This window comes from Bactrocera latifrons, unplaced genomic scaffold (assembly GCF_001853355.1).
Source record: "Bactrocera latifrons isolate USDA-ARS-PBARC rearing strain unplaced genomic scaffold, ASM185335v1 scaffold_9, whole genome shotgun sequence".
Lineage (NCBI taxonomy): Eukaryota > Metazoa > Arthropoda > Insecta > Diptera > Tephritidae > Bactrocera > Bactrocera latifrons.
Window position 1 is genome coordinate 2,539,880 of NW_017537600.1, and position 8,857 is coordinate 2,548,736.

Below are 8,857 nucleotides of genomic sequence, written 5' to 3' on the forward strand. Positions count from 1 at the left end.
AATTTAAGATAATTTTTTTTTCAACACTTAGGAATATATATCGTTTTCCAAAAAAAAAATGTAATGTATACAGAAACTCTTTTATTTTAATTTTTCCAAAATATTTTGTACTTTACCACACCTTATAAATGAAAGAAACACAATTTACAATTTTCTGTCCTCCACTTAGCGACATAAATTCTATCCAAAAATGTCTAGTGTGTACAAACAAATAAATAAATATATACTCGCACAAAAATTTTCAGGAAACACGAACTGTACAATAAACGTCAAATACGTTTGTTACAATTTTTTACTCAACACCTCATAAAATACACAATTTTATTGCTGCGCTGAACCTATTAAAATTTTTAAACAGCTATTTTTATAGGAACAAAGCAACAATTTATAGAAACAAAAAAACTAACAATTTTAGGTCCGCTCGTGAACACGGCGCTATGAATTGCATAAAAACTTAAGTTGGTTTGCAAAGCATATAAATTTTATATAAATAAATACTTGTCGATATCAAGTTGTGACGCCAACACTTTTCAATATTTTGCTAACAACTGTTTAACCACTTGACCGTGCGGATTTGCATGCGATTTTCATTGCTGCAGTAGCTAAGGTTTTGGCTTCCAGTTATTCGTTATTTTTTTTTATCACCAATAACCTCAAGTTGTTCATTGAGCTGTTAAATACATTTGAATTTGTGCAAATCAAGCAATAATAAGTTACGAATTTAGAGTTTTAAGCCACTTCACTTTTGATCACTTGTAAATTCAGTGTGCTTGTTTTCGGAAGCTGTTATTCTTAAATTAAAAATGAATGACATGCATCCACCTCAAGTAGTTAGATTGTGTTTATAGAACAAGTTCACTGCTCTAATGTTTTGAAACACATGTGAATGACATCTAGATGTGCAGATTTAAAAGTCATATATTGTAGCCAAAACAATCAGCTACAATTTACTAAATAACGTAAGTTTCTTTGCTTTTTCATGTATTTATAATTACTTGATTATTGTTAGTAAGTATTTTGAACATAATTTGTTCATTTATAGTTAAACTAGAAGTATTATCAATGTTTTAGTAAAGTCAGTTCTTACACTCCAGTCATATGATGAATTTGACATTAAGCGTAATCTTACGATTTTATTGGCCCGGAATATGAGAAGAATGTTTATTATTTTTTTGTGAGAGGAACTTTGATTTAAATGATTTTTTTCGACGTCAGAAAAATGCGGTATATTCATTATATAAAAAGATATTTCAATATTACTGAAATTGGTCACAAATTTTGAATTTTGTGTGAAAATGCTTTAATATAAATTTTTCCTTGATAAAAACTCTTTAAAAATTTATTATCATTATATTTCCAAAAATTTCCAATTTAAAAATATTTTAGAACCGTTTCTTACAGTAAATATATTTCTATGTATGCGCAATTACTGCGAAATTGTGTACGTAATTGTAAAGCATATAATTCCTAATCAATCTTCAATTATCATAATTTGTATGTAACGTACAACATCGTCCATCTGTCAGTGATCTAAATGTAATGAAGGTATTTTTTGTTAAGCGATCATATTCGGAGGCAATATTTATCCAAAACGAAACAAGCTCCTATACGAGGTGTGTTCAAAAAATATTTTTTGTTTTTTGTGTTTTTTCAAAAATTATTTATTTATTCATGAATATCTATTTTGTCCCCTTTAATCCCCATGAGATATTACACACTTGTGCCAACGGTTTTTCCAATCTTCGAAGCACTTAAAAAAATCATTTTTTTTTTTTTATCTTCTTCAGCTCCCCCTTCGATGCCGTCTTTATCTCGTCAAGAGAAGCGTAACGTCGTTCTTTCATGGTCCTCTTCAGTTTAGTGACCAAGAAAAAGTCACAGGGGGCCAGATCTGGGGAATACGGTGGCTGCGGCATCATATGTTGTTTTTGGCCAAAAAGTCGCGCACAAGCAACGATGTGTGAGCAGGGGCGTTATTGTGGTGCAAAAGCCAATTTTTGTCACATTTTCTCGGCCTTCTGAGAACATTTTGCTTCGGTCCAAGGTAGCTTCTCCGTATGCCACAGTTAACATTCGGAATGCATCCGCGCACTTAATTTCATTTTTCACACAAAATTTGATACAGGTTCTTTCATCCATTTTTTTGAATAGGTAAAAATCGAAGACGACCCAAAACACGTGCAAGCAAAGCAGCTGTCAACAATTAAATGAACATTCAAAATAGCCGAGCTTGTCTTGTATACGTAACCCGTGAAAATTCAAAATTCGCGATACTTTTTGAACACACCTCCAATGTAGCCACAAATGTATTACATTTTTTAGCTAAAAAGTTTTTTTTTTGCAATTCCAAAAATATTCAAATACCAAAAATATGTGAATTGACATCATAGCCTAAGGTAAAATATGATGTTGTAGCGAAAAAAATGATGCCTTTTTCCCGTTATTGACGTATCTACTCATACATCTATCGTGTTGGCCCCGTCCTCTGAAAGATCTCCAATAGCCAAATTGGCTTAAAAACTCTACATTCAATGTTACAACAAAGACGGTATGAGAAGGTTTTATACGAACCGGTGTCAAAATCGGTGTTGCACCGCCCACTTTTTGGTGAAATCCGATATCTCGGGACCCGTCGAACCGATTATGATAAAATTCTTCTTGCGTTCTTATGTCACATTGTGAACATGGATAAAATCGGACATCAACCAGGCCTACTTCCATGCTTATATAGTACAATTTTAAACTCCATTTGATTCTTTCATTTTCCAGTAGACAACTTTGGAACCAATTGCTATAACGGGATAATAACTCGCACTAATAATTTCTTTAAAGTATGCCACGATATGAGCAAAAATAGTCCAAATCCAACAAAAACTGTTCAAGATCCTTGGCACCGAATATGTGGACCTCAGTGTCTGTAGTTGACTTTTGACCGAAAATGTCAATGTATGAGATATACAATTAAAATTCCTGACAATATTAGTTCTGTATGCCAAAACTGGGTTTCATCGGGTAAATACTTTTCTGAACCCCCATATACCTAATATGTAGATTCGAACTTCCAGGTGACCTTATACTGGATATATCGACCAATATTGGAGTTATCTTAATGAAAAAAGCATATTTTACCTATTACAGTATATCTTTATGCCTAAAATAGATACAATTGGGTGAAAACTTGGCATAGTTCCCATATAACTTTTATGAAAATTTTCAAACAGCCGGCTGTCTTTACTCCATATGATTAGTGATTTATGTAAGGTGCCTTAATGAAAACGTACATTTCTTAGTAATGTGGCATGATAATAGTTAATAGATAAAATCGGATCGATACTACCCCTACCTCTATATACTCCTTATAATGATTTTCTTAAATCGTATGACGAATTTGTCGGTCAGTGTATGAGTTATATAGAGCATATGTATATATAAAATTGCTTAAATGTCAAACCTCTAGTTGACATTTTACTCCTTAACATATAACGTTTGTGAAGATAGTACATTGTCAAATGTGAAAGTTTTCCATACCAGAACTAGATTCCGATCGTTCAGTTCGTATGACAGCTATATGCTATAGTAATCCGATCTGAACAATTACATTATTGCCTCAAAAAATAATATATACCAAATTTCGTGAATATATCTTTTCAAGTGTGAAAGTTTTCCTTAGCAGAACTTGATTCCGATCGTTCAGTTTGTATGACAGCTATATGTTATAGTAGTCGGTAGTTCCGACAAATGAGCAGCTTCTTGAAGATAAAATGACGTTTGCAAAATTTCAAAACAATATCTTAAAAACTGAGAGACTAGTTCGTACATATACAAACAGACGGACATGGCTATATCGATTCAGCTCAAGTTAGTGATCATTTATATATATATACTTTATATGGTCTCCGATGCTTCCTTCTGGGTGTTACAAACTTCGTGGCAAACTTGATATACCTTGTTCATGGTATAATAAATGCCAAGGAATGCTCCTTCGAATGGTAATAAACAATTCCTATTAAATTGGAAGTTACTATATGCTTTCTTTAAAAAATTAGGAAACCTGGAAATAGATCACCCTATTTAATTATAATGGTAGCGAGCTGATTCGATTTAGTCAGTCTGTCTTCGATATGTCAGTCTGTATATGCGCAAACTAGTACCTCAAATTTTGAAATATTAATCAGAAATTTTGCGCAAGTTTCTTTCTCCCTACTCATTTGGCGAAACCGTCATTTTGGGACCACTGTAGCATATAACTGCTATACAAACAGACCGATAAAAATCACGTTTTTATTGTTTTATTTGTGGAGTATATCATAGCCTCATAGTTTAATTTATATATATGTATGTATGTGTATCAAAATATCAATTGCCAGGCCTCTAGAAAAGAAAGCGCAACAGGGAAATTAATAAATTAGAATGTTAAATATGATAATTGAAATTTTGAGTAGAATCTTCTCTGGATGAGGCTATTTAATTATTCAAATTTTATATAGTACATATGTAATATATTTTATATGTAATATCAAATACACCAATAGCATAAACAAATTTAGTTTCAAATGTCTTCAGGTAACCGAACAACGACGATCAAGTCATTTTGAATGACGGCGCGCGTGAGTTGATTTTGACAAGCGGACAAATGCGTCGCTGGCGTTCACCTGCTCGGAGGCAAGTAGAAGCAGAATAGTAAACACTTAAAGATGGAGCTACGCAGCCAGTATGTGGTAGACTGAGCAGCCTAAAGCTCAGCGACTGCCATTGCCTCAGTAGTTGATTTTATAGCAAAAAGCCTAAAATGGTGTCGAATTACCTTTTAAGTGTGTAGAACTAAAACATTGATTAATTGTTAACATGATAAATTTTGTAGATTTGCATGGCTAACTAACAGACCGACGCGCCGTCTGTCCAACTAACTGTCTGCGCTACTAAATCATTTGAGTGACTAGAAAATGAGTATGATTATTAATAAAGTTGCATATTTATGTAAATTCAGATATGTGTTTATTTAAATTGAGTTTGACTTTGAATTGAGCCGTTTTATACAGATTTACCATAGTTGCTTGCTGCCATATATTGTAAGTCAAAGTAAAATTTACATTGAATTGAAATAAATTTTCACAACAAATTGTAATTAACACGTGTGGGACGGATATACAACATAGTACAACTAAATAAAGATAAGAATTTACTATGCCACATATATGGTATAATTGGTGGAGATAGTAAAAGGTGGCTGGTTGTCGGTGTTCCTAAACCGCTTTGAAGAATATTTCTGAAATTGTAAGAAAAATACTACTGTGGGAAAAATTAGAAACACTCTTTAATTAAATTTTCTCCTTTAAACCCAATCGTTGAATAATTTTTTTTTTTTTTTTTTTTTTTTTTTTTTTTTTTTTTTTTTTTTTTTTTTTTTTTTTTTTTTTTTTTTTTTTTTTTTTTTTTTTTTTTTTGTGGAGTTGATATAACTGTCGCTGACAGCTGTGCCAAACGTGTCACGTCAAACTAATCTTTCAAGTTTAGTATACCTTTACTTTTCTGAAGTACATAAAAAGCATTCGGCAATTTTGTGTTACCGAAGCGTTCAGAATGTTGGAAAATTTTAATTTTTTGTCATGAGCAAATGGATCAAAAAGTCAAGAAAGCGTTGACAACGAAAAACGGCGGCCATCAACCTCAACTGATGATCAACACGTCAATAAAATAAAGAAGTGCTGAAAATATAATATACGTGTTATCTACTCGGAGAATAGAAGTTCACGCAAGTGAGGAAAGTTCTCTTTTGCATATAGCTCAAGACTTCCTGTCTTTGACAAAGTATCTTCTGGGTAGCCAGAAAACATCCGTTTTGAAGGCGAGCTAAAGTGAGAAGGCGAAACATTCCCTCTGGTAACCGATGTTCAGAGCATACTAAAATTGTGGAAGGAACACTTCTCCAGCCTACTGAATAACAGGGAAGTCATAGTGCCAGAATTGGACCTTATCAGTGTGGCTTTAGACCTGGCAAATCAACAACCGACCAGATATTCACCATGCGCCAAATCTTGGAAAATTACCGTAAAAAGAGAATCAACACTCACCACCTCTTCGTCGATTTCAAAGCTGCTTTTGACAGCACGAAAAAGAGCTGCCTTTATGCCGCGATGTCTGAATTTGGTATCCCCGCCGAACTAATACGGCTGTGTAAACTGACGTTGAGCAATACCAAAAGCTCCATCAGGATCGAGAAGGACCTGTCCGAGCCGTTCGATACCAAACGAGGTTTCGAGGTAAGGCGACTCCCTTTCATCTTCAAACTAGTATTGGAGAAAATAATTCCAGCTGCAGAAATAAACAGAGAAGGTACCATCTTCTATAAGAGTGTACAACTGCTGGCGTACGCCAATTATATTGATATCACTGACCTCAATACCCACTCCGTTAGTTCTGCTTCCTCCAGAATGGATAAGGCAGCGAAGCAAACGGGTCTGGTGATGAACGAGGGCAAGACGACCCTGTCATCAAACAAACAGTCGTCGCACTCGCGACGGGGCACCCACGTCACTATTGACAGTCATAACTTCAAAGTCAAAGACAAGTTCATCTATCCTGAATAATAACGTCCGCATTTTTTCGTAGAATTTTCAAGCATTACCCCTGTCGGCCAGCTAGTCAATCTCTTCGCCCTCACGCATTTCGGCCTCTCTCTTTAGTTTTTTTCTTTGTAAATGCGACTCCTTTCCCTCTTCAGCTCTCGGTATTTATCCCATCCGTTGTACCAAAGATACCTTCTTTGTACTTCTGGCGTTTAAGACGCCAAGCACGATTTTGAAATCGTTGTGGAGGCAGCTCTGGAGGCAGAACTAGACATTCCAGGTGCATGTCGCGGAAGAAAACCTTCCTTTCATTGCGGGTGTTTTTAATGTGGCGAGTCCCAAACCCAGCGCACAACCCTAGTGTGTGATGATTCACCGTCATACTTTAACTCGCCTTCAAACAGAAAATCCTCTTGTGATAATCGACTGTTTCATTTTCTAGCCAATAGGAAGAAAGTGTAAGAGTATTCAGCAAAAGAAATTGATTTATTTCTAAAGGGTGATCCATTTCGAGGTTTACTATTTTTTATAAAAAATACGCAGACACTTTAAATTTAATGAGGAATGTTTATTATCATTCCAAAGAACATTCTTTGTTATTTATTTTTTGAATATTATCTCTTTCAAATGTGTAGCCGCGACCAACAGATAGTCCATTCGTTGAGACCAATTTCTGATGAATTGTTCGAATTATTAGTCCACACTGGCGAATGGCAAGCGTGCTGTTTTGTTCCACGGCCTGAATCTAAGCATAGATTTTAAACTTTACATATGCTCACAGCAAAAAGTCTAACACGATCTTGGTTGTCTTGAAAGTATGTGCTAACCGAAGTCTTCCCTCAATAGATAGATTGATTCATGCGATGTGTTTGAAGTGACACTGTCTTGTTGAAACCAAATGTCGCCGAGATCACGAGCTTCAATTTCAGGCATCAATCATGATTCCACCGACCCATAAACCACACCAAACAGTTTTTTTTTTTTTTTTTTTTTGATAAAATGGCAGCTGTTGAAACTTTTCAGGTCGGTCTTCGTCCCAAATGTGACAATTTTGCTTGTTTGCGTAATTACTGAGCCAGAAATGGGCCTCATCGCGATGTGGCGCGACTTCAGTTGTTTAAGATCTCGTCATAAATGCATCAATTTGAGTTGCTGCGAACAAACGAATTTATCATTTTTCAGATGATCTAAGATATTCTAATATTAGCAAAAATTTAAAACTGAGCATCCTATTAGGAAGTTGTTACCATATATTGTGAACATTAACAAATAACAATAAAGAGTCACTCCTTCTCTGGCTTCGCGAATCACGGATTCCTGATCAATGTTAATTACACTTCTAATTAGCAATGAACATTTCAATTTTATTATCATTTAATTACCCTCAACATGGATATTTCTTTTCATTAATTAAAAAGTTTATTCACACTTTTTTCCATACTTTTGTTAGCACAAGCTTAGCCATATTTAAGCTATAGAAATATTGTTAAAGCAAATATTTTTTCACTTGCCGACAGGTATTGAAATCAGTTTTGAAACATATGCAACCACAGTTATTAACTAATCAAGTTTCCTCGTGTATGAAAGAATAAATGTACGTGTGTTTGTGTGTGATTTCGCGGCGCACATTTCTGGTATGCTGTTGTTATTGCCTTTTAATACATGTTGCCACACACCTAGTTCTTACCATTTAAAGCATTTGACAATTTCCGTTCGTGTTTTCAAGTGTTTACTCGCTACTTAAAACAACGCGAGAATATTTTGCAGTGTGTGTTTTTTCATATTTTCTTGCAATTTCTTTAAATGCAAATTTATTATGTAAGCCTTTTCAGCATAAATATTTTTAATTACTATTTGTTTCGTTTCAATAATTTGTTGTATTAGCTTTTTAATGAAGTTGTGTGTTGTTGCATTGCCATAACGGTTGACAGCAGGAAAATATGTGCCACCTAAGTGCTGAACCGCAATGCTGTTGTGGTGGCGTTTTTCGGTTTGTAGCTGCCACTGTTTTGGAAAAACACCATTTCCATGTATGTAAGAAACAATTAAAATTAGCCATATACTGTTAGTCATATGGGAAATACTCATAAGTGTGTGTGTGTGTGTGTGTGTGTTGTATGCCGACAAGATTACTTGACATTTGAATAGTTGATAGAATTCCGAGAAGAAGGGAAAAACTAAGATTTGATATGTCATACAAATCATTCCCCAAATGGATAACAGTGTATATTTTCCTTGCTATAGTTGTATTTATTTTTTTCAAGACTATTAAGATTTTTTTTTTTTTTATT